Below are 26,355 nucleotides of genomic sequence, written 5' to 3' on the forward strand. Positions count from 1 at the left end.
GAGCGTGCACTTGATCCCATTGCCTACGCTGTTGATAAAGATAGTAAACAGTACCAGTCGCTGGACAGACCACTGAGGGACACAGCACATCACCGGCCTCCACCTAGACACAGAGCCATTGACCACCAATCTGCGTAATACCTTCAAGCCACTTCCTTATCCACTGTATGGTCCACCCATCATCGCCATACCTCTCCTATATGGAGATATGGATGTCGTGTGGGACCATGACAAAGGCCTTAAAGAAGTCTGGGTAGATGACACCAGTTGGTCTTCCCTGGTCAACTGATGCAGTCACTCCATCAGCTCATGGCAAGTCCATGGCAAGTGGGCTCTGGATGGAGGAGGACAGAATGGAGAAGATCCTTCCACCTTCCAAGCCTTGGTTTGCATAGATTGAATTGCAGAGGGATGGACAAGGAGAAGAGGCTCCGTGATCCTGCCTGAAGGCTTGTCAAAGTGCTGCTGGGTGGCTTGGAGGGTAGGAATTTCTCTACTGCATCTCTCCAGGCAGGATTTGTGGTCCGTGGGAGAGATGACCCTTTGTTGATGAGCAATATGAGTGACAAAGAGAGAGACGGTATCGGAGCCTGGAGGTGGATGTTCCTAGAGCCCCATCTGGAATCTTGACCACTTGCAAGCATCAGAGATAGACTACCAAAGCAAATCCCTTTAAAGGGGAGGGAGAGAAGGAACACCCTTAGCACCAGCAGTCACTGCCCTGTCATGGGGCTGTGTCAGTGGAGTGGGACACATGACCTCTCCCTGAGAAAGGGCTGTCCTTCTCACTACCGTGGAGGAAACGCCGGAGACTAGCTCATACAATGGCGTCACTGAATGACACCATTTGCCTTCAGGAGGCCATCCTGCTTTTGCCTGGGATAGGTTAACTGTCTTCACTGGAGCTGGTATGATGCTGTGTTTTGGATTTGTGATGAAAGTAATGTTGATAACCGGTGGATGTTTTAGTTGTTCTGGGCAGTACTTCCACACGGTCAAGAGTGTCTCTGCTTTGCATCATGCTCTGCCAGGGAGGGTGCTGGCGGTGGCCGAGATGCCAGGAAAGAACACAGCCAGGACAGCAGACACCAGCTGCCCAAAGGGATCCCATACGACACCGTGTTCAGCAATAAAAGCAGGGGTGAAGAAGGAGGAAGGGGAGACATTCACAGTTATGGCACTGGTCTTCCCAGAAAATACTACCTCTGATGGAGCCCTGCTTTCCTTGTGATGTCTAAAGATCCGCCCACCGATCAGAAGCAGTGATTGACTTCTGTATTTTGCTTTGCTTGTGCTTGCAGAATGTCTTGCCTTGCCTATGAAACTGTCTATATCTCAACCCATGTGCTTTCTCACTATCACCTTTCCACTTCTCTCCCCCATGCTCTTGGAGCAACACGAGGGAGCAGCCATGTAGTGTTTCACTGCCCACCAGGGTTAAACCACAGGTCAAAGGCTTGTTTGGGGATTGCTGTGCTCACCTAGTTTATTGTCGATCTCCAGCAGGTTCTCCTCAGACCAGGACCTTTTTGCTGCCTCCAAATCTTTGCTTATTTTGTCCTGCATCTCTGCTCTGAGGATCTCAAGGTCTTGCTTTCTAGATGCCTCCGCGTTCTGCAAAGATGTCATCAGAGATTGCATTTTTTCAGAGATTGCCTGGAGGGAAGTCTGGGTGTTGGCCAGTTCCTCCGGAGGTGGGGCTGCATGCTGTGCAACTTCCAGTTGGCTCTGCAACCCAGCCAGCTTCTCACTCAGAATCCTCTCCACCTCCTCCCGCATGGATTCGAGCGCCCTCACGGTGTTTCTGTCCATGGTCCTTCCTGCAAAGGAAGAGAGGAGCCACTGGGAAACTGACATTGATTCCTGGGAAGTGGGTCCATGTCTTTCTAGTGGGGGAGAGCATTTCCTCTTAGAAAGGTCAAAGAAAATGCTCTTCTGATTTCTGTGCTAATGTGGACTTACCTCCAGGTTACATTGTAGCAGAAACGGTGCCATTCCTTTGATGTGTTTTACAGGAGGGGGACGCTATTGATAGCCAGATTGTGATGGCAGGAAGGAATCCACGCAAGGACTGAGTGGGCACTCCTTGGCCAGTGGAAGTGAAGTGGGGCTTACAAGTGGCCTGGACTCCACTTCCCTCCCCTTAGATCTCCATCTAGGGCTTTCAGTCTCTCGTGGCAATTTGCTCGTGTAAGTGACTTCTTCCCCATACTCATAGAATCAGTCATACAGAATCTTAAACATATCGGGTTTGCAGGGACCTTAAAGATCATCCAGTTCCAAACCCTCTGCCATAGGCAGGGATGCCACCCATTAGACCAGGTTACCCAGGGCCTCAGCTAACCTGGTCTTTAACACCTCCAGGGACGGGGCAGCCATAGCTTCTCTGGGCAGCCTGTACCAGTGCCCCACTATGCCTGCTGTGAAGAATTTCCTCCTAAAGTCTCATCTAAATCGCCCCTCTTCTAGTTTAAAGCCATTCCCCCTTTTCCTGACATTGTCTTCCTGAGGAAAAACAAACAAACAACAAAGTCACTCTCTTTCATTTTCTTTATAAGCCCCCTTTAAGTACTGAAAAACTGCAAAGATGTCACCACAGAGACTTCTCTTCTCCACGGTGAAGAGCCACAGCTCTCTCAGCCGTTCTTCATAGGAGAGGTGCTCCAGCCCTCTGATAAACTTTGTAGCTCTCCTCTGGACCCGCTCTAACACATCCAAATCCTTCTTGTGCTGGGGGCCCCAAACCTGGATGCAGTACTCCTACTCAGGCGTCACGAGGGCAGAGTACAGAGGGACAATCACCTCTCTTGACCTGCTGGCCACTCCTCTCTTGATGCAGCCCAGGATGCAGTTGGCCTTTTGGGCTGCAAGTGCGCACTGCTGGCTCATGCCAAACATTTTGTCCGCTAGAACCCGCAAGTCTTTCTCTGCAGGGCTGCTCGCAAGGAGTCCTGCTCCCAGCCTGTACTCATGTGTGGGATTGCCCTGACCCAGCTGCAGCACCTTGCACTTAGACTCGATGAACTTCTTTAGGTTCACACGGGCCCACTTCTCAGTCTTGTCCAGGTCCCTTTGGATGGCACCCCTTCCTTCTGATGTATCAGATGCACCACTCAGCTTGGTGTCATCTGCAAACTTGCTGAGCGTGCACTTGATCCCATTGCCTACGCTGTTGATAAAGATAGTAAACAGTACCAGTCGCTGGACAGACCACTGAGGGACACAGCACATCACCGGCCTCCACCTAGACACAGAGCCATTGACCACCAATCTGCGTAATACCTTCAAGCCACTTCCTTATCCACTGTATGGTCCACCCATCATCGCCATACCTCTCCTATATGGAGATATGGATGTCGTGTGGGACCATGACAAAGGCCTTAAAGAAGTCTGGGTAGATGACACCAGTTGGTCTTCCCTGGTCAACTGATGCAGTCACTCCATCAGCTCATGGCAAGTCCATGGCAAGTGGGCTCTGGATGGAGGAGGACAGAATGGAGAAGATCCTTCCACCTTCCAAGCCTTGGTTTGCATAGATTGAATTGCAGAGGGATGGACAAGGAGAAGAGGCTCCGTGATCCTGCCTGAAGGCTTGTCAAAGTGCTGCTGGGTGGCTTGGAGGGTAGGAATTTCTCTACTGCATCTCTCCAGGCAGGATTTGTGGTCCGTGGGAGAGATGACCCTTTGTTGATGAGCAATATGAGTGACAAAGAGAGAGACGGTATCGGAGCCTGGAGGTGGATGTTCCTAGAGCCCCATCTGGAATCTTGACCACTTGCAAGCATCAGAGATAGACTACCAAAGCAAATCCCTTTAAAGGGGAGGGAGAGAAGGAACACCCTTAGCACCAGCAGTCACTGCCCTGTCATGGGGCTGTGTCAGTGGAGTGGGACACATGACCTCTCCCTGAGAAAGGGCTGTCCTTCTCACTACCGTGGAGGAAACGCCGGAGACTAGCTCATACAATGGCGTCACTGAATGACACCATTTGCCTTCAGGAGGCCATCCTGCTTTTGCCTGGGATAGGTTAACTGTCTTCACTGGAGCTGGTATGATGCTGTGTTTTGGATTTGTGATGAAAGTAATGTTGATAACCGGTGGATGTTTTAGTTGTTCTGGGCAGTACTTCCACACGGTCAAGAGTGTCTCTGCTTTGCATCATGCTCTGCCAGGGAGGGTGCTGGCGGTGGCCGAGATGCCAGGAAAGAACACAGCCAGGACAGCAGACACCAGCTGCCCAAAGGGATCCCATACGACACCGTGTTCAGCAATAAAAGCAGGGGTGAAGAAGGAGGAAGGGGAGACATTCACAGTTATGGCACTGGTCTTCCCAGAAAATACTACCTCTGATGGAGCCCTGCTTTCCTTGTGATGTCTAAAGATCCGCCCACCGATCAGAAGCAGTGATTGACTTCTGTATTTTGCTTTGCTTGTGCTTGCAGAATGTCTTGCCTTGCCTATGAAACTGTCTATATCTCAACCCATGTGCTTTCTCACTATCACCTTTCCACTTCTCTCCCCCATGCTCTTGGAGCAACACGAGGGAGCAGCCATGTAGTGTTTCACTGCCCACCAGGGTTAAACCACAGGTCAAAGGCTTGTTTGGGGATTGCTGTGCTCACCTAGTTTATTATCGATCTCCAGCAGGTTCTCCTCAGACCAGGACCTTTTTGCTGCCTCCAAATCTTTGCTTATTTTGTCCTGCATCTCTGCTCTGAGGATCTCAAGGTCTTGCTTTCTAGATGCCTCCGCGTTCTGCAAAGATGTCATCAGAGATTGCATTTTTTCAGAGATTGCCTGGAGGGAAGTCTGGGTGTTGGCCAGTTCCTCCGGAGGTGGGGCTGCATGCTGTGCAACTTCCAGTTGGCTCTGCAACCCAGCCAGCTTCTCACTCAGAATCCTCTCCACCTCCTCCCGCATGGATTCGAGCGCCCTCACGGTGTTTCTGTCCATGGTCCTTCCTGCAAAGGAAGAGAGGAGCCACTGGGAAACTGACATTGATTCCTGGGAAGTGGGTCCATGTCTTTCTAGTGGGGGAGAGCATTTCCTCTTAGAAAGGTCAAAGAAAATGCTCTTCTGATTTCTGTGCTAATGTGGACTTACCTCCAGGTTACATTGTAGCAGAAACGGTGCCATTCCTTTGATGTGTTTTACAGGAGGGGGACGCTATTGATAGCCAGATTGTGATGGCAGGAAGGAATCCACGCAAGGACTGAGTGGGCACTCCTTGGCCAGTGGAAGTGAAGTGGGGCTTACAAGTGGCCTGGACTCCACTTCCCTCCCCTTAGATCTCCGTCTAGGGCTTTCAGTCTCTCGTGGCAATTTGCTCGTGTAAGTGACTTCTTCCCCATACTCATAGAATCAGTCATACAGAATCTTAAACATATCGGGTTTGCAGGGACCTTAAAGATCATCCAGTTCCAAACCCTCTGCCATAGGCAGGGATGCCACCCATTAGACCAGGTTACCCAGGGCCTCAGCTAACCTGGTCTTTAACACCTCCAGGGACGGGGCAGCCATAGCTTCTCTGGGCAGCCTGTACCAGTGCCCCACTATGCCTGCTGTGAAGAATTTCCTCCTAAAGTCTCATCTAAATCGCCCCTCTTCTAGTTTAAAGCCATTCCCCCTTTTCCTGACATTGTCTTCCTGAGGAAAAACAAACAAACAACAAAGTCACTCTCTTTCATTTTCTTTATAAGCCCCCTTTAAGTACTGAAAAACTGCAAAGATGTCACCACAGAGACTTCTCTTCTCCACGGTGAAGAGCCACAGCTCTCTCAGCCGTTCTTCATAGGAGAGGTGCTCCAGCCCTCTGATAAACTTTGTAGCTCTCCTCTGGACCCGCTCTAACACATCCAAATCCTTCTTGTGCTGGGGGCCCCAAACCTGGATGCAGTACTCCTACTCAGGCGTCACGAGGGCAGAGTACAGAGGGACAATCACCTCTCTTGACCTGCTGGCCACTCCTCTCTTGATGCAGCCCAGGATGCAGTTGGCCTTTTGGGCTGCAAGTGCGCACTGCTGGCTCATGCCAAACATTTTGTCCGCTAGAACCCGCAAGTCTTTCTCTGCAGGGCTGCTCGCAAGGAGTCCTGCTCCCAGCCTGTACTCATGTGTGGGATTGCCCTGACCCAGCTGCAGCACCTTGCACTTAGACTCGATGAACTTCTTTAGGTTCACACGGGCCCACTTCTCAGTCTTGTCCAGGTCCCTTTGGATGGCACCCCTTCCTTCTGATGTATCAGATGCACCACTCAGCTTGGTGTCATCTGCAAACTTGCTGAGCGTGCACTTGATCCCATTGCCTACGCTGTTGATAAAGATAGTAAACAGTACCAGTCGCTGGACAGACCACTGAGGGACACAGCACATCACCGGCCTCCACCTAGACACAGAGCCATTGACCACCAATCTGCGTAATACCTTCAAGCCACTTCCTTATCCACTGTATGGTCCACCCATCATCGCCATACCTCTCCTATATGGAGATATGGATGTCGTGTGGGACCATGACAAAGGCCTTAAAGAAGTCTGGGTAGATGACACCAGTTGGTCTTCCCTGGTCAACTGATGCAGTCACTCCATCAGCTCATGGCAAGTCCATGGCAAGTGGGCTCTGGATGGAGGAGGACAGAATGGAGAAGATCCTTCCACCTTCCAAGCCTTGGTTTGCATAGATTGAATTGCAGAGGGATGGACAAGGAGAAGAGGCTCCGTGATCCTGCCTGAAGGCTTGTCAAAGTGCTGCTGGGTGGCTTGGAGGGTAGGAATTTCTCTACTGCATCTCTCCAGGCAGGATTTGTGGTCCGTGGGAGAGATGACCCTTTGTTGATGAGCAATATGAGTGACAAAGAGAGAGACGGTATCGGAGCCTGGAGGTGGATGTTCCTAGAGCCCCATCTGGAATCTTGACCACTTGCAAGCATCAGAGATAGACTACCAAAGCAAATCCCTTTAAAGGGGAGGGAGAGAAGGAACACCCTTAGCACCAGCAGTCACTGCCCTGTCATGGGGCTGTGTCAGTGGAGTGGGACACATGACCTCTCCCTGAGAAAGGGCTGTCCTTCTCACTACCGTGGAGGAAACGCCGGAGACTAGCTCATACAATGGCGTCACTGAATGACACCATTTGCCTTCAGGAGGCCATCCTGCTTTTGCCTGGGATAGGTTAACTGTCTTCACTGGAGCTGGTATGATGCTGTGTTTTGGATTTGTGATGAAAGTAATGTTGATAACCGGTGGATGTTTTAGTTGTTCTGGGCAGTACTTCCACACGGTCAAGAGTGTCTCTGCTTTGCATCATGCTCTGCCAGGGAGGGTGCTGGCGGTGGCCGAGATGCCAGGAAAGAACACAGCCAGGACAGCAGACACCAGCTGCCCAAAGGGATCCCATACGACACCGTGTTCAGCAATAAAAGCAGGGGTGAAGAAGGAGGAAGGGGAGACATTCACAGTTATGGCACTGGTCTTCCCAGAAAATACTACCTCTGATGGAGCCCTGCTTTCCTTGTGATGTCTAAAGATCCGCCCACCGATCAGAAGCAGTGATTGACTTCTGTATTTTGCTTTGCTTGTGCTTGCAGAATGTCTTGCCTTGCCTATGAAACTGTCTATATCTCAACCCATGTGCTTTCTCACTATCACCTTTCCACTTCTCTCCCCCATGCTCTTGGAGCAACACGAGGGAGCAGCCATGTAGTGTTTCACTGCCCACCAGGGTTAAACCACAGGTCAAAGGCTTGTTTGGGGATTGCTGTGCTCACCTAGTTTATTATCGATCTCCAGCAGGTTCTCCTCAGACCAGGACCTTTTTGCTGCCTCCAAATCTTTGCTTATTTTGTCCTGCATCTCTGCTCTGAGGATCTCAAGGTCTTGCTTTCTAGATGCCTCCGCGTTCTGCAAAGATGTCATCAGAGATTGCATTTTTTCAGAGATTGCCTGGAGGGAAGTCTGGGTGTTGGCCAGTTCCTCCGGAGGTGGGGCTGCATGCTGTGCAACTTCCAGTTGGCTCTGCAACCCAGCCAGCTTCTCACTCAGAATCCTCTCCACCTCCTCCCGCATGGATTCGAGCGCCCTCACGGTGTTTCTGTCCATGGTCCTTCCTGCAAAGGAAGAGAGGAGCCACTGGGAAACTGACATTGATTCCTGGGAAGTGGGTCCATGTCTTTCTAGTGGGGGAGAGCATTTCCTCTTAGAAAGGTCAAAGAAAATGCTCTTCTGATTTCTGTGCTAATGTGGACTTACCTCCAGGTTACATTGTAGCAGAAACGGTGCCACTCCTTTGATGTGTTTTACAGAAGGGGGACGCTATTGATAGCCAGATTGTGATGGCAGGAAGGAATCCACGCAAGGACTGAGTGGGCACTCCTTGGCCAGTGGAAGTGAAGTGGGGCTTACAAGTGGCCTGGACTCCACTTCCCTCCCCTTAGATCTCCGTCTAGGGCTTTCAGTCTCTCGTGGCAATTTGCTCGTGTAAGTGACTTCTTCCCCATACTCATAGAATCAGTCATACAGAATCTTAAACATATCGGGTTTGCAGGGACCTTAAAGATCATCCAGTTCCAAACCCTCTGCCATAGGCAGGGATGCCACCCATTAGACCAGGTTACCCAGGGCCTCAGCTAACCTGGTCTTTAACACCTCCAGGGACGGGGCAGCCATAGCTTCTCTGGGCAGCCTGTACCAGTGCCCCACTATGCCTGCTGTGAAGAATTTCCTCCTAAAGTCTCATCTAAATCGCCCCTCTTCTAGTTTAAAGCCATTCCCCCTTTTCCTGACATTGTCTTCCTGAGGAAAAACAAACAAACAACAAAGTCACTCTCTTTCATTTTCTTTATAAGCCCCCTTTAAGTACTGAAAAACTGCAAAGATGTCACCACAGAGACTTCTCTTCTCCACGGTGAAGAGCCACAGCTCTCTCAGCCGTTCTTCATAGGAGAGGTGCTCCAGCCCTCTGATAAACTTTGTAGCTCTCCTCTGGACCCGCTCTAACACATCCAAATCCTTCTTGTGCTGGGGGCCCCAAACCTGGATGCAGTACTCCTACTCAGGCGTCACGAGGGCAGAGTACAGAGGGACAATCACCTCTCTTGACCTGCTGGCCACTCCTCTCTTGATGCAGCCCAGGATGCAGTTGGCCTTTTGGGCTGCAAGTGCGCACTGCTGGCTCATGCCAAACATTTTTGTCCGCTAGAACCCGCAAGTCTTTCTCTGCAGGGCTGCTCGCAAGGAGTCCTGCTCCCAGCCTGTACTCATGTGTGGGATTGCCCTGACCCAGCTGCAGCACCTTGCACTTAGACTCGATGAACTTCTTTAGGTTCACACGGGCCCACTTCTCAGTCTTGTCCAGGTCCCTTTGGATGGCACCCCTTCCTTCTGATGTATCAGATGCACCACTCAGCTTGGTGTCATCTGCAAACTTGCTGAGCGTGCACTTGATCCCATTGCCTACGCTGTTGATAAAGATAGTAAACAGTACCAGTCGCTGGACAGACCACTGAGGGACACAGCACATCACCGGCCTCCACCTAGACACAGAGCCATTGACCACCAATCTGCGTAATACCTTCAAGCCACTTCCTTATCCACTGTATGGTCCACCCATCATCGCCATACCTCTCCTATATGGAGATATGGATGTCGTGTGGGACCATGACAAAGGCCTTAAAGAAGTCTGGGTAGATGACACCAGTTGGTCTTCCCTGGTCAACTGATGCAGTCACTCCATCAGCTCATGGCAAGTCCATGGCAAGTGGGCTCTGGATGGAGGAGGACAGAATGGAGAAGATCCTTCCACCTTCCAAGCCTTGGTTTGCATAGATTGAATTGCAGAGGGATGGACAAGGAGAAGAGGCTCCGTGATCCTGCCTGAAGGCTTGTCAAAGTGCTGCTGGGTGGCTTGGAGGGTAGGAATTTCTCTACTGCATCTCTCCAGGCAGGATTTGTGGTCCGTGGGAGAGATGACCCTTTGTTGATGAGCAATATGAGTGACAAAGAGAGAGACGGTATCGGAGCCTGGAGGTGGATGTTCCTAGAGCCCCATCTGGAATCTTGACCACTTGCAAGCATCAGAGATAGACTACCAAAGCAAATCCCTTTAAAGGGGAGGGAGAGAAGGAACACCCTTAGCACCAGCAGTCACTGCCCTGTCATGGGGCTGTGTCAGTGGAGTGGGACACATGACCTCTCCCTGAGAAAGGGCTGTCCTTCTCACTACCGTGGAGGAAACGCCGGAGACTAGCTCGTACAATGGCGTCACTGAATGACACCATTTGCCTTCAGGAGGCCATCCTGCTTTTGCCTGGGATAGGTTAACTGTCTTCACTGGAGCTGGTATGATGCTGTGTTTTGGATTTGTGATGAAAGTAATGTTGATAACCGGTGGATGTTTTAGTTGTTCTGGGCAGTACTTCCACACGGTCAAGAGTGTCTCTGCTTTGCATCATGCTCTGCCAGGGAGGGTGCTGGCGGTGGCCGAGATGCCAGGAAAGAACACAGCCAGGACAGCAGACACCAGCTGCCCAAAGGGATCCCATACGACACCGTGTTCAGCAATAAAAGCAGGGGTGAAGAAGGAGGAAGGGGAGACATTCACAGTTATGGCACTGGTCTTCCCAGAAAATACTACCTCTGATGGAGCCCTGCTTTCCTTGTGATGTCTAAAGATCTGCCCACCGATCAGAAGCAGTGATTGACTTCTGTATTTTGCTTTGCTTGTGCTTGCAGAATGTCTTGCCTTGCCTATGAAACTGTCTATATCTCAACCCATGTGCTTTCTCACTATCACCTTTCCACTTCTCTCCCCCATGCTCTTGGAGCAACACGAGGGAGCAGCCATGTAGTGTTTCACTGCCCACCAGGGTTAAACCACAGGTCAAAGGCTTGTTTGGGGATTGCTGTGCTCACCTAGTTTATTATCGATCTCCAGCAGGTTCTCCTCAGACCAGGACCTTTTTGCTGCCTCCAAATCTTTGCTTATTTTGTCCTGCATCTCTGCTCTGAGGATCTCAAGGTCTTGCTTTCTAGATGCCTCCGCGTTCTGCAAAGATGTCATCAGAGATTGTATTTTTTCAGAGATTGCCTGGAGGGAAGTCTGGGTGTTGGCCAGTTCCTCCAGGAGGTGGGGCTGCATGCTGTGCAACTTCCAGTTGGCTCTGCAACCCAGCCAGCTTCTCACTCAGAATCCTCTCCACCTCCTCCCGCATGGATTCGAGCGCCCTCACGGTGTTTCTGTCCACTGGTCCTTCCTGCAAAGGAAGAGAAGAGCCACTGGGAAACTGACATTAATTCCTGGGAAGTGGGTCCAGTGTCTTTCTAAGTGGGGGAGAGCACTTCCCCATAGAAAAGTCATAGAAAGAGAGTCATAGAAAATGCTCTTCTGATTTCTGTGCTAATGTGGACTTACCCTCAGAGTACATTGTAGCAGAAACGGTGCCATTCCTTTGATGTGTTTTACAGAAGGGGGACGCTATTGATAGCCAGATTGTGATGGCAGGAAGGAATCCACGCAAGGACTGAGTGGGCACTCCTTGGCCAGTGGAAGTGAAGTGGGGCTTACAAGTGGCCTGGACTCCACTTCCCTCCCCTTAGATCTCCATCTAGGGCTTTCAGTCTCTCGTGGCAATTTGCTCGTGTAAGCTGACTTCTTCCCCATACTCACTAGAATCAAGTCATACAGAATCTTAAACATATCGGGTTTGCAGGGACCTTAAAGATCATCCAGTTCCAAACCCTCTGCCATAGGCAGGGATGCCACCCATTAGACCAGGTTACCCAGGGCCTCAGCTAACCTGGTCTTTAACACCTCCAGGGACGGGGCAGCCATAGCTTCTCTGGGCAGCCTGTACCAGTGCCCCACTATGCCTGCTGTGAAGAATTTCCTCCTAAAGTCTCATCTAAATCGCCCCTCTTCTAGTTTAAAGCCATTCCCCCTTTTCCTGACATTGTCTTCCTGAGGAAAAACAAACAAACAACAAAGTCACTCTCTTTCATTTTCTTTATAAGCCCCCTTTAAGTACTGAAAAACTGCAAAGATGTCACCACAGAGACTTCTCTTCTCCACGGTGAAGAGCCACAGCTCTCTCAGCCGTTCTTCATAGGAGAGGTGCTCCAGCCCTCTGATAAACTTTGTAGCTCTCCTCTGGACCCGCTCTAACACATCCAAATCCTTCTTGTGCTGGGGGCCCCAAACCTGGATGCAGTACTCCTAGTCAGGCGTCACGAGGGCAGAGTACAGAGGGACAATCACCTCTCTTGACCTGCTGGCCACTCCTCTCTTGATGCAGCCCAGGATGCAGTTGGCCTTTTGGGCTGCAAGTGCGCACTGCTGGCTCATGCCAAACTTTTTGTCCGCTAGAACCCGCAAGTCTTTCTCTGCAGGGCTGCTCGCAAGGAGTCCTGCTCCCAGCCTGTACTCATGTGTGGGATTGCCCTGACCCAGCTGCAGCACCTTGCACTTAGACTCGATGAACTTCTTTAGGTTCACACGGGCCCACTTCTCAGTCTTGTCCAGGTCCCTTTGGATGGCACCCCTTCCTTCTGATGTATCAGATGCACCACTCAACTTGGTGTCATCTGCAAACTTGCCTGAGCGTGCACTTGATCCCATTGCCTACGCTGTTGATAAAGATAGTAAACAGTACCAGTCGCTGGACAGACCACTGAGGGACACAGCACATCACCGGCCTCCACCTAGACACAGAGCCATTGACCACCAATCTGCGTAATACCTTCAAGCCACTTCCTTATCCACTGTATGGTCCACCCATCATCGCCATACCTCTCCTATATGGAGATATGGATGTCGTGTGGGACCATGACAAAGGCCTTAAAGAAGTCTGGGTAGATGACACCAGTTGGTCTTCCCTGGTCAACTGATGCAGTCACTCCATCAGCTCATGGCAAGTCCATGGCAAGTGGGCTCTGGATGGAGGAGGACAGAATGGAGAAGATCCTTCCACCTTCCAAGCCTTGGTTTGCATAGATTGAATTGCAGAGGGATGGACAAGGAGAAGAGGCTCCGTGATCCTGCCTGAAGGCTTGTCAAAGTGCTGCTGGGTGGCTTGGAGGGTAGGAATTTCTCTACTGCGTCTCTCCAGGCAGGATTTGTGGTCCGTGGGAGAGATGACCCTTTGTTGATGAGCAATATGAGTGACAAAGAGAGAGACGGTATCGGAGCCTGGAGGTGGATGTTCCTAGAGCCCCATCTGGAATCTTGACCACTTGCAAGCATCAGAGATAGACTACCAAAGCAAATCCCTTTAAAGGGGAGGGAGAGAAGGAACACCCTTAGCACCAGCAGTCACTGCCCTGTCATGGGGCTGTGTCAGTGGAGTGGGACACATGACCTCTCCCTGAGAAAGGGCTGTCCTTCTCACTACCGTGGAGGAAACGCCGGAGACTAGCTCGTACAATGGCGTCACTGAATGACACCATTTGCCTTCAGGAGGCCATCCTGCTTTTGCCTGGGATAGGTTAACTGTCTTCACTGGAGCTGGTATGATGCTGTGTTTTGGATTTGTGATGAAAGTAATGTTGATAACCGGTGGATGTTTTAGTTGTTCTGGGCAGTACTTCCACACGGTCAAGAGTGTCTCTGCTTTGCATCATGCTCTGCCAGGGAGGGTGCTGGCGGTGGCCGAGATGCCAGGAAAGAACACAGCCAGGACAGCAGACACCAGCTGCCCAAAGGGATCCCATACGACACCGTGTTCAGCAATAAAAGCAGGGGTGAAGAAGGAGGAAGGGGAGACATTCACAGTTATGGCACTGGTCTTCCCAGAAAATACTACCTCTGATGGAGCCCTGCTTTCCTTGTGATGTCTAAAGATCTGCCCACCGATCAGAAGCAGTGAATTGACTTCTGTATTTTGCTTTGCTTGTGCTTGCAGAATGTCTTGCCTTGCCTATGAAACTGTCTATATCTCAACCCATGTGCTTTCTCACTATCACCTTTCCACTTCTCTCCCCCATGCTCTTGGAGCAACACGAGGGAGCAGCCATGTAGTGTTTCACTGCCCACCAGGGTTAAACCACAGGTCAAAGGCTTGTTTGGGGATTGCTGTGCTCACCTAGTTTATTATCGATCTCCAGCAGGTTCTCCTCAGACCAGGACCTTTTTGCTGCCTCCAAATCTTTGCTTATTTTGTCCTGCATCTCTGCTCTGAGGATCTCAAGGTCTTGCTTTCTAGATGCCTCCGCGTTCTGCAAAGATGTCATCAGAGATTGTATTTTTTCAGAGATTGCCTGGAGGGAAGTCTGGGTGTTGGCCAGTTCCTCCGGAGGTGGGGCTGCATGCTGTGCAACTTCCAGTTGGCTCTGCAACCCAGCCAGCTTCTCACTCAGAATCCTCTCCACCTCCTCCCGCATGGATTCGAGCGCCCTCACGGTGTTTCTGTCCACTGGTCCTTCCTGCAAAGGAAGAGAAGAGCCACTGGGAAACTGACATTAATTCCTGGGAAGTGGGTCCAGTGTCTTTCTAAGTGGGGGAGAGCATTTCCTCTTAGAAAGGTCAAAGAAAATGCTCTTCTGATTTCTGTGCTAATGTGGACTTACCTCCAGGTTACATTGTAGCAGAAACGGTGCCATTCCTTTGATGTGTTTTACAGGAGGGGGACGCTATTGATAGCCAGATTGTGATGGCAGGAAGGAATCCACGCAAGGACTGAGTGGGCACTCCTTGGCCAGTGGAAGTGAAGTGGGGCTTACAAGTGGCCTGGACTCCACTTCCCTCCCCTTAGATCTCCAGTCTAGGGCTTTCAGTCTCTCGTGGCAATTTGCTCGTGTAAGTGACTTCTTCCCCATACTCACTAGAATCAGTCATACAGAATCTTAAACATATCGGGTTTGCAGGGACCTTAAAGATCATCCAGTTCCAAACCCTCTGCCATAGGCAGGGATGCCACCCATTAGACCAGGTTACCCAGGGCCTCAGCTAACCTGGTCTTTAACACCTCCAGGGACGGGGCAGCCATAGCTTCTCTGGGCAGCCTGTACCAGTGCCCCACTATGCCTGCTGTGAAGAATTTCCTCCTAAAGTCTCATCTAAATCGCCCCTCTTCTAGTTTAAAGCCATTCCCCCTTTTCCTGACATTGTCTTCCTGAGGAAAAACAAACAAACAACAAGTCACTCTCTTTCATTTTCTTTATAAGCCCCCTTTAAGTACTGAAAAACTGCAAAGATGTCACCACAGAGACTTCTCTTCTCCACGGTGAAGAGCCCCAAGCTCTCTCAGCCGTTCTTCATAGGAGAGGTGCTCCAGCCCTCTGATAAACTTTGTAGCTCTCCTCTGGACCCGCTCTAACACATCCAAATCCTTCTTGTGCTGGGGGCCCCAAACCTGGATGCAGTACTCCTAGTCAGGCGTCACGAGGGCAGAGTACAGAGGGACAATCACCTCTCTTGACCTGCTGGCCACTCCTCTCTTGATGCAGCCCAGGATGCAGTTGGCCTTTTGGGCTGCAAGTGCGCACTGCTGGCTCATGCCAAACTTTTTGTCCGCTAGAACCCGCAAGTCTTTCTCTGCAGGGCTGCTCGCAAGGAGTCCTGCTCCCAGCCTGTACTCATGTGTGGGATTGCCCTGACCCAGCTGCAGCACCTTGCACTTAGACTCGATGAACTTCTTTAGGTTCACACGGGCCCACTTCTCAGTCTTGTCCAGGTCCCTTTGGATGGCACCCCTTCCTTCTGATGTATCAGATGCACCACTCAGCTTGGTGTCATCTGCAAACTTGCTGAGCGTGCACTTGATCCCATTGCCTACGCTGTTGATAAAGATAGTAAACAGTACCAGTCGCTGGACAGACCACTGAGGGACACAGCACATCACCGGCCTCCACCTAGACACAGAGCCATTGACCACCAATCTGCGTAATACCTTCAAGCCACTTCCTTATCCACTGTATGGTCCACCCATCATCGCCATACCTCTCCTATATGGAGATATGGATGTCGTGTGGGACCATGACAAAGGCCTTAAAGAAGTCTGGGTAGATGACACCAGTTGGTCTTCCCTGGTCAACTGATGCAGTCACTCCATCAGCTCATGGCAAGTCCATGGCAAGTGGGCTCTGGATGGAGGAGGACAGAATGGCGAAGATCCTTCCACCTTCCAAGCCTTGGTTTGCATAGATTGGTTTGCATAGATTGAATTCCAGCGGCTGAGGGAACTGGGGTTGTTTAGCCTGGAGAAGAGGAGGCTCAGGGGAGACCTCATCACTCTCTATAGGTACCTTAAAGGAGGCTGTAGAGAGGTTGGGGTTGGTCTATTCTCCCACGCGCCTGAAGGCAGGACGAGGGGGAATGGGCTAAAGTTGCGCCAGGGGAGGTTTAGGTTGAATATTAGGAAGAACTTCTTTACTGAAAGGGTTGTTAGGTTTTGGAATGGACTGCCCAGGGAAGTGGTTGAGTCGCCATCCCTGGAGGTCTTTAAAAGACGTTTAGATGTAGTCCTTAGTGATATGGTTTAGTGGAGGTCTTGTTAGTGTTAGGACAGAGGTTTGACTAGATGAACTTGGAGGGCTCTTCCAACCTAGACGATTCTGTGATTCTGTGATTCTGTGGATGGACAAGGAGAAGAGGCTCCGTGATCCTGCCTGAAGGCTTGTCAAAGTGCTGCTGGGTGGCTTGGAGGGTAGGAATTTCTCTACTGCGTCTCTCCAGGCAGGATTTGTGGTCCGTGGGAGAGATGACCCTTTGTTGATGAGCAATATGAGTGACAAAGAGAGAGACGGTATCGGAGCCTGGAGGTGGATGTTCCTAGAGCCCCATCTGGAATCTTGACCACTTGCAAGCATCAGAGATAGACTACCAAAGCAAATCCCTTTAAAGGGGAGGGAGAGAAGGAACACCCTTAGCACCAGCAGTCACTGCCCTGTCATGGGGCTGTGTCAGTGGAGTGGGACACATGACCTCTCCCTGAGAAAGGGCTGTCCTTCTCACTACCGTGGAGGAAACGCCGGAGACTAGCTCGTACAATGGCGTCACTGAATGACACCATTTGCCTTCAGGAGGCCATCCTGCTTTTGCCTGGGATAGGTTAACTGTCTTCACTGGAGCTGGTATGATGCTGTGTTTTGGATTTGTGATGAAAGTAATGTTGATAACCGGTGGATGTTTTAGTTGTTCTGGGCAGTACTTCCACACGGTCAAGAGTGTCTCTGCTTTGCATCATGCTCTGCCAGGGAGGGTGCTGGCGGTGGCCGAGATGCCAGGAAAGAACACAGCCAGGACAGCAGACACCAGCTGCCCAAAGGGATCCCATACGACACCGTGTTCAGCAATAAAAGCAGGGGTGAAGAAGGAGGAAGGGGAGACATTCACAGTTATGGCACTGGTCTTCCCAGAAAATACTACCTCTGATGGAGCCCTGCTTTCCTTGTGATGTCTAAAGATCTGCCCACCGATCAGAAGCAGTGAATGACTTCTGTATTTTGCTTTGCTTGTGCTTGCAGAATGTCTTGCCTTGCCTATGAAACTGTCTATATCTCAACCCATGTGCTTTCTCACTATCACCTTTCCACTTCTCTCCCCCATGCTCTTGGAGCAACACGAGGGAGCAGCCATGTAGTGTTTCACTGCCCACCAGGGTTAAACCACAGGTCAAAGGCTTGTTTGGGGATTGCTGTGCTCACCTAGTTTATTATCGATCTCCAGCAGGTTCTCCTCAGACCAGGACCTTTTTGCTGCCTCCAAATCTTTGCTTATTTTGTCCTGCATCTCTGCTCTGAGGATCTCAAGGTCTTGCTTTCTAGATGCCTCCGCGTTCTGCAAAGATGTCATCAGAGATTGTATTTTTTCAGAGATTGCCTGGAGGGAAGTCTGGGTGTTGGCCAGTTCCTCCGGAGGTGGGGCTGCATGCTGTGCAACTTCCAGTTGGCTCTGCAACCCAGCCAGCTTCTCACTCAGAATCCTCTCCACCTCCTCCCGCATGGATTCGAGCGCCCTCACGGTGTTTCTGTCCACGGTCCTTCCTGCAAAGGAAGAGAAGAGCCACTGGGAAACTGACATTAATTCCTGGGAAGTGGGTCCGTGTCTTTCTAATGGGGGAGAGCACTTCCCCATAGAAAAGTCATAGAAAGAGAGTCATAGAAAATGCTCTTCTGATTTCTGTGCTAATGCTGGACTTACCCTCAGAGTACATTGTAGCAGAAACGGTGCCATTCCTTTGATGTGTTTTACAGGAGGGGGACGCTATTGATAGCCAGATTGTGATGGCAGGAAGGAATCCACGCAAGGACTGAGTGGGCACTCCTTGGCCAGTGGAAGTGAAGTGGGGCTTACAAGTGGCCTGGACTCCACTTCCCTCCCCTTAGATCTCCGTCTAGGGCTTTCAGTCTCTCGTGGCAATTTGCTCGTGTAAGTGACTTCTTCCCCATACTCACAGAATCAGTCATACAGAATCTTAAACATATCGGGTTTGCAGGGACCTTAAAGATCATCCAGTTCCAAACCCTCTGCCATAGGCAGGGATGCCACCCATTAGACCAGGTTACCCAGGGCCTCAGCTAACCTGGTCTTTAACACCTCCAGGGACGGGGCAGCCATAGCTTCTCTGGGCAGCCTGTACCAGTGCCCCACTATGCCTGCTGTGAAGAATTTCCTCCTAAAGTCTCATCTAAATCGCCCCTCTTCTAGTTTAAAGCCATTCCCCCTTTTCCTGACATTGTCTTCCTGAGGAAAAACAAACAAACAACAAAGTCACTCTCTTTCATTTTCTTTATAAGCCCCCTTTAAGTACTGAAAAACTGCAAAGATGTCACCACAGAGACTTCTCTTCTCCACGGTGAAGAGCCACAGCTCTCTCAGCCGTTCTTCATAGGAGAGGTGCTCCAGCCCTCTGATAAACTTTGTAGCTCTCCTCTGGACCCGCTCTAACACATCCAAATCCTTCTTGTGCTGGGGGCCCCAAACCTGGATGCAGTACTCCTAGTCAGGCGTCACGAGGGCAGAGTACAGAAGGGACAATCACCTCTCTTGACCTGCTGGCCACTCCTCTCTTGATGCAGCCCAGGATGCAGTTGGCCTTTTGGGCTGCAAGTGCGCACTGCTGGCTCATGCCAAACTTTTTGTCCGCTAGAAACCCGCAAGTCTTTCTCTGCAGGGCTGCTCGCAAGGAGTCCTGCTCCCAGCCTGTACTCATGTGTGGGATTGCCCTGACCCAGCTGCAGCACCTTGCACTTAGACTCGATGAACTTCTTTAGGTTCACACGGGCCCACTTCTCAGTCTTGTCCAGGTCCCTTTGGATGGCACCCCTTCCTTCTGATGTATCAGATGCACCACTCAGCTTGGTGTCATCTGCAAACTTGCTGAGCGTGCACTTGATCCCATTGCCTACGCTGTTGATATAAGATAGTAAACAGTACCAGTCGCTGGACAGACCACTGAGGGACACAAGCACATCACCGGCCTCCACCTAGACACAGAGCCATTGACCACCAATCTGAGTAATACCTTCAAGCCACTTCCATTATCCACTGTACTGGTCCACCCAGTCATCGCCATACCTCTCCTATATGGAGATATGGATGTCAGTGTGGGACCATGACAAAGGCCTTAAAGAAGTCTGGGTAGATGACATCAGTTGGTCTTCCCTGGTCAACTGATGCAGTCACTCCATCAGCTCATGGCAAGTCCATGGCAAGTGGGCTCTGGATGGAGGAGGACAGAATGGAGAAGATCCTTCCACCTTCCAAGCCTTGGTTTGCATAGATTGAATTGCAGAGGGATGGACAAGGAGAAGAGGCTCCGTGATCCTGCCTGAAGGCTTGTCAAAGTGCTGCTGGGTGGCTTGGAGGGTAGGAATTTCTCTACTGCATCTCTCCAGGCAGGATTTGTGGTCCGTGGGAGAGATGACCCTTTGTTGATGAGCAATATGAGTGACAAAGAGAGAGACGGTATCGGAGCCTGGAGGTGGATGTTCCTAGAGCCCCATCTGGAATCTTGACCACTTGCAAGCATCAGAGATAGACTACCAAAGCAAATCCCTTTAAAGGGGAGGGAGAGAAGGAACACCCTTAGCACCAGCAGTCACTGCCCTGTCATGGGGCTGTGTCAGTGGAGTGGGACACATGACCTCTCCCTGAGAAAGGGCTGTCCTTCTCACTACCGTGGAGGAAACGCCGGAGACTAGCTCGTACAATGGCGTCACTGAATGACACCATTTGCCTTCAGGAGGCCATCCTGCTTTTGCCTGGGATAGGTTAACTGTCTTCACTGGAGCTGGTATGATGCTGTGTTTTGGATTTGTGATGAAAGTAATGTTGATAACCGGTGGATGTTTTAGTTGTTCTGGGCAGTACTTCCACACGGTCAAGAGTGTCTCTGCTTTGCATCATGCTCTGCCAGGGAGGGTGCTGGCGGTGGCCGAGATGCCAGGAAAGAACACAGCCAGGACAGCAGACACCAGCTGCCCAAAGGGATCCCATACGACACCGTGTTCAGCAATAAAAGCAGGGGTGAAGAAGGAGGAAGGGGAGACATTCACAGTTATGGCACTGGTCTTCCCAGAAAATACTACCTCTGATGGAGCCCTGCTTTCCTTTTGATGTCTAAAGATCCGCCCACCGATCAGAAGCAGTGATTGACTTCTGTATTTTGCTTTGCTTGTGCTTGCAGAATGTCTTGCCTTGCCTATGAAACTGTCTATATCTCAACGCATGTGCTTTCTCACTATCACCTTTCCACTTCTCTCCCCCATGCTCTTGGAGCAACACGAGGGAGCAGCCATGTAGTGTTTCACTGCCCACCAGGGTTAAACCACAGGTCAAAGGCTGGTCTGGGGATTGCTGTGCTCACCTAGTTTATTGTCGATCTCCAGCAGGTTCTCCTCAGACCAGGACCTTTTTGCTGCCTCCAAATCTTTGCTTATTTTGTCCTGCATCTCTGCTCCGAGGATCTCAAGGTCTTGCTTTCTAGATGCCTCCGCGTTCTGCAAAGATGTCATCAGAGATTGCATTTTTTCAGAGATTGCCTGGAGGGAAGTCTGGGTGTTGGCCAGTTCCTCCGGAGGTGGGGCTGCATGCTGTGCAACTTCCAGTTGGCTCTGCAATACATCCGGCTTCTGATACATATTTCTCTTCCACTCTGCCGATGCCATCGTGTTTCTGTCCACGGTCCTTCCTGCAAAGGAAGAGAGGAGCCAGTGGGAAAAACTGACACTGCTTCCTGTGAATTTGATCATTGTCTTTATAAAGGGGGAGAGCATGTCATCTTAGAAAAGTCAGAGAATATTGAGAGAGGTTTTTTTCCAGGCAAGGGATACTGATTGTGTTGGGAGGAGGGAATCCACACAAGGTCTGAGAGGGCACTACCTAGTCACTGCGCACCAATTAGAAGCATCGAATAACTTCTGTATTTTGCTTTGCTGTTTCCTTCAGCATAGGTCTTGCTTATTAAACTGCTTTTGTCTCAACCTATGTACTTTCTCACTATTACCTTTCCAGTTTTCTCCCCTATCCTTTTAGAGGAACATGTATAGTTCCTCTACAGGGTATCAGATGTGTAGTGTTTAGCTGCCCACCAGGTTTAAACCACAGTACGAAGGCTAGATATTATATCTTAATCGTCCACACTTTTCTCTTCTCTGACAATGCCTCACACCAGCTGCTAGCCCAGAAGGAGCAGCAAGTGCACAAACACAGCCAGGAGGGGGCTGAGGATGCCCGATCTCTGTGTGCCCACCGAGCTAGAACTGTCTGCATTGGACAGGGGAGATGCGACCTCTCCCAAAGTGTGGCCAGAGATATGGAAATGTCTGGAGAAGCCCTTGTGAAGATGCCACTTCATCGAAAGATGCCCTTGCTGGAGACCATCCCAGCCCTGAAGTAGAATTGGTAGAGCAGCACTGGGGATTTCGAGGTAGGATGGGACACCAGGAGGCAGAGGAAGGGACTCAACAGTGCCCTTCTAATTCATCCCAAGACAAGTGCACTGCTCCCAGCCTCTCTACCTCCAGGCAGCATAGCCAGGCACTCACCTGCATGGGGAGTCATGTTCTTTCCACCAGGGACTTTAAGATGAGGAGCTGCAGAGACAGCAACTGCAAGAGAGTATAGGGTGAAAATGTTCATTGCTTCCCTGGGCAGAGGAAGACCCGTCCTTGTCTCATGCCCTACTTGTCACAGGGAGGTCTCACAAAGAGGTGAGACACTCCTCTTGACCATACAGAAATGAGGGAATTCTCACAATGACCTGTCACCCCTCCTGGCATCTTCCTCTGAGCCCATTCTTTGAAAGCTTTCCATTCCCCACAATATATATAAATATTTATAAAGCTTTCCATTCCCCACAAACAGCAATACACTCTGCTGGAGTAGGATGCCCCTGACATCATTGAGGTGTGCCCCTAGGATCAAATCCATCCCTTCTCAAAGGCTAAGTCTTCTGCTGTGGACAAGAAAAGGGCTTCTGTGGGTTACTGGCTCAGAGGAGCAGACCCCACAGGGGCTCTCATCTCTCCACAGTGATCCATCCCACCTGAGATGTTCCTAAAGATGACCGCAGTCAAGAGGAGTGGGAACCTGCATACTTACCTAACTGCTGATAAAACTCTATTAGCTCTTGGACACTACGGCTCTCGATCCCAAGTTCTTAGCATAATGTTCATATGAAAAGAGATAAAAGAGGCAATTTAGCAAAGACCTTTCCCAAAGGAAAAACAAGAAATGATTAGCACAGCTTCTGGGGGAGAACATATGATGTTGGCAGGAAATGTGGGCCTGATAGCAATGCCATGGGTTTGGACCAATGTTTCCTACTGTGGAGCCCCACTCATGCTCTCAGGGCCATGAGGCTCTCTCAGCTGCCCCAGAGCCTAAGTGCAGCAGCCCATGGTATTTGCTAGGAAGGTTTCAGGGGGCTCATGTTGCTCCTTCCTTTGAGGACACTCTTACGAGAAGTTCGCAGGATGGTTTCCCTGTGGACCAGCTTTCGCTTTCAGGCAGTTGAAGGCCTGCTTGGGGATGGCTCTGCTCACCTGGCTCCTCCATATGTTCCACTATCTTCACAGAACAGGGTCTCTCCACAGCCTTCTGCATCCCTTCAGGAGTGCTCCTGGTCTTCACCGTCAATTTTGTTTCTGTGAAGAAACAAAAATTGCTGAGACGCTGATAGCACATCCTGGAAGTTGAGACCCCCTTTCTGCAATGAGGATGTCCAAAGACTCTGAAATTCTGTCCTTCCCAGGGGATTCCCACTTAGGTCTCTCTTGTGGGTGTGTGGTTGCCATATGTTCTCTTGTTTCACCTGGAGCAACAGTATGAGCCTCGGGCAGGTAATGAATGCCCATCCTTTTCCTTAGCTTTTGCTCTTCTCTGCGCAACAGGCTTTTCCCCTAGAAATATTAGACCAAGCTGGAGAATGGTCCAAGTGTGATCTGGGTGTTACCCAGGCACACGCTTCTTTGTGTGCCACCTCAATTCTTCCCCTTCCCAGAACAAGCTCTTTGAGACAGAGGTGTTCTCAACAGTGACCTGTGCTCAAAGACATGTCCAGTCTCTGTTCTGATGTAAGCTGATCTCTTCTGATTTTATAATCAGCTGAATGAAATGGTTAACATCACAGCTGAGCTCCACTCACATCTTGCTGCTCCTAAGGAAATCATTACTTTGATTAGCTCCTCACCTTACCCACAAGGACTTGGCTCTCCTCTGCAGCTGATGACCCTGATTAAAATTCAAAGGAAACCCATTCCTCACAAACCAAAGTCACATCCATAGAGGGGGATCCCAGGCATGCTAATTGCCAAGCCTTTCTCCAGGGAAGAACCTGTTTTGCAAGTGTTGTGGTTTAACCCGGCCGGCAGCTAAACGCCTCACAGCCTTTCACTCACCCTTCCCCCTCCCTCTCTGGGATGGGGGAGAGAAACGGGAAAGTGAAGCCTGTGAGTTGAGATAAAGACAGTTTGTTAAGACAGGAAAGTAATAATAACAATAATAATAATAACAATAATGATAATAATACTACTACTAATAATGGGTACGAAACAAGTGATGCACAGTGCAATTGCTCACCACCCACTGACCGATGCCCAGCCTATCCCCGAGCAGCTGGCCCCCCCACCCCAGCTAGCCACCCCTATATATATTGTTTAGCTTGACGTCAGATGGTATGGAATACCCCTTTGGCCAGTATGGGTCAGCTGTCCTGGGTCTGTCCCCTCCCAGCTCTTGCTGCACCCCCAGCCTGCCCGCTGGCAGGGCAGAACGAGAAGCTGGAAAGTCCTTGGCTTAGTGTAAGCACTGCTCTGCAACAATTAAAACATCAGCATGTTATCAGCACTCTTCTCATCCTAATCCAAAACATAGCATCCTACCAGCTACTAGGAGGAAAATTAACTCTATCCTAACTGAAACCAGGACAGCAAGCATCCCCCCTGGAAGGAGCAGAGGAAAGAGAAGATCTTGCCTTACAGCTGAGGGAAGAAGGCATTCCACACCGTCCAGGCTGTCCTGCTCTGTGCTGGGAAATTGCACTGCTTGGGAAGCTCTGCACACTGGTAGCCTGGGGTCCAACTTATTTACACAGGGAGATCTCATATGACAAAGAACTTGCTGGAGGTCCTTGGAAGTAAGAATTTCTGGAGCGGTAAGCTTCTTTCATTTCCCTGCTGTGAGCCCTCAGGCAGCCCTCCACACACTGTTCTTGCCAGGACAGATTTGCTTTGTGGGTAGTTCGGATGAGCCTTGGCCCTCCCCTGCAAGGCTGTCCAGGTTTTCTCTGGGATAGAGTTACTTTTCTTTCTGGTAGCTTGTCTGGTGCCGAGTTTTGGACTGAGGATGAAAATGGAGTTTGGGCTTTACCTATTCATCTCTCTTTATCTCAATGCACAAGTTCCTACACTCTTAGCTTTTGGATTCTCTCCTGCATCCCACTTGGGCAGAGTAAGTGCATGGCTGTGTGGTGTTTAGCTGTCAGCCAGGGTTAAAACACAACCAAGATGAGTCATGCCCTGACTGTATAGGACAGCAGAGCATTTGGGAAGCTCCTACCTGCAAGACGGGTTACAGTGGAGAAAGTGCACTAACTTGCTGGTGCAGGGAATGAATCTCACATGCAGTCTTGACCTGTTTATTTGATAGGACCCTCACACTAAGGAGAGAGATTCCTCCTTTGCTGTCTGAGCGAAAAGGAACAAGAGAAGTGACATGCCAACTGCCCAGCATCTTCACATGAGCTCATCATGGGAAAGCCTTCCACTACCCATCACAGCAGTACACTGTATTAGAATAGGACATGTATGATGTCAAAGATGCGTGCTTGATCCAGGACTTTGGTAGGGACTGTGTGTGGGACGGTGAAAGTTCCAGACAAGAACGTGGAAAAGTTCGTCAGGCATCTCTGCTAAGGCTAGCAACTATTTCGCTCGTGATCTGGCATCTTCTGCCAGTGTCCAGGAATGTCTGACCCTCGTCTCTCTTCCTCTATGCCTTCAAACGTTAGAGCTCTTCCTTGCCTTTGGTGTTCATTTTTGCATGGTGGTCCTTCCCGGAGGGTTAGTCAGCCCCCCCACGGGTTCTCTCCAGGGGCATGACCATTCCTGACACGTGCACAGGTATAGCTGACTGCAGAAGGGGGAAGTGCTGTGTGCTCAGGACAGCCGATAGGGAAGGCTCACTGTGCTCTTTCCAAGAGCAATGGCTTCATGATGCTGGGGTGGGCCTTTAGCATGATAGACCTCCACAGGTTCCTCCTTTCTGGCAGTGTCCCACACCAGCTGCCATCCCAGAAGGAGCAGCAAGTGCACAAAGAGAGCCGGGAGGGGGCGGAGGATGCCCAAGCCTTCCGTGCCAACGTGACCTCTCCCAAAGTGTGGCCAGAGAGGTGGAAATCTCTGGAGAAGCCCTTATGAAGATGCCAAATCTATGAAAGCTGGCCTTTCTGGAAACCTTCCCAGCAGTGAAGTATGACCCGTGAAGCAGCACTGGGGATTTTGAGGTAGGATGGGACACTAGGAGGTAGAGGAAGGGACCCAACAGTGTCCTTCTAATTCATCCCAAGACAAGTGCACTGCTCCCAGCCTCTCTGCTTCCCTTTGCCTCCAGACAGCATGCATGAAGGCAGGCTCTCACCTGCATGGGGAGTTTTCTTCCTTCTGTCCAGGACTGCCTGCTGAGGAGCTGCAGAGCTAGCACCTGCAAGAGAGTTTGGGGTTAAAAATGTCCATTGTTTCTCTGGTGGCCCCTAGGCATTTCTATGACAAATCCAAAGGTAGGGAACACCAGTTGGAACTCTGACCCTGTCTCACTGGCTCACTTGATCATGGTGCAGGTTCAGGGTCATCTGCCGTTGCTGGTGTGGCTGTTCTGACTTGCCACCTCCAAGGCCTGTATCCCCTCAGGGAAACCTTGTGGGCAAT

The sequence above is a fragment of the Cygnus atratus genome, chromosome 32, assembly GCF_013377495.2.
Source record: "Cygnus atratus isolate AKBS03 ecotype Queensland, Australia chromosome 32, CAtr_DNAZoo_HiC_assembly, whole genome shotgun sequence".
In the NCBI taxonomy this organism is placed as follows: Eukaryota; Metazoa; Chordata; class Aves; order Anseriformes; family Anatidae; genus Cygnus; species Cygnus atratus.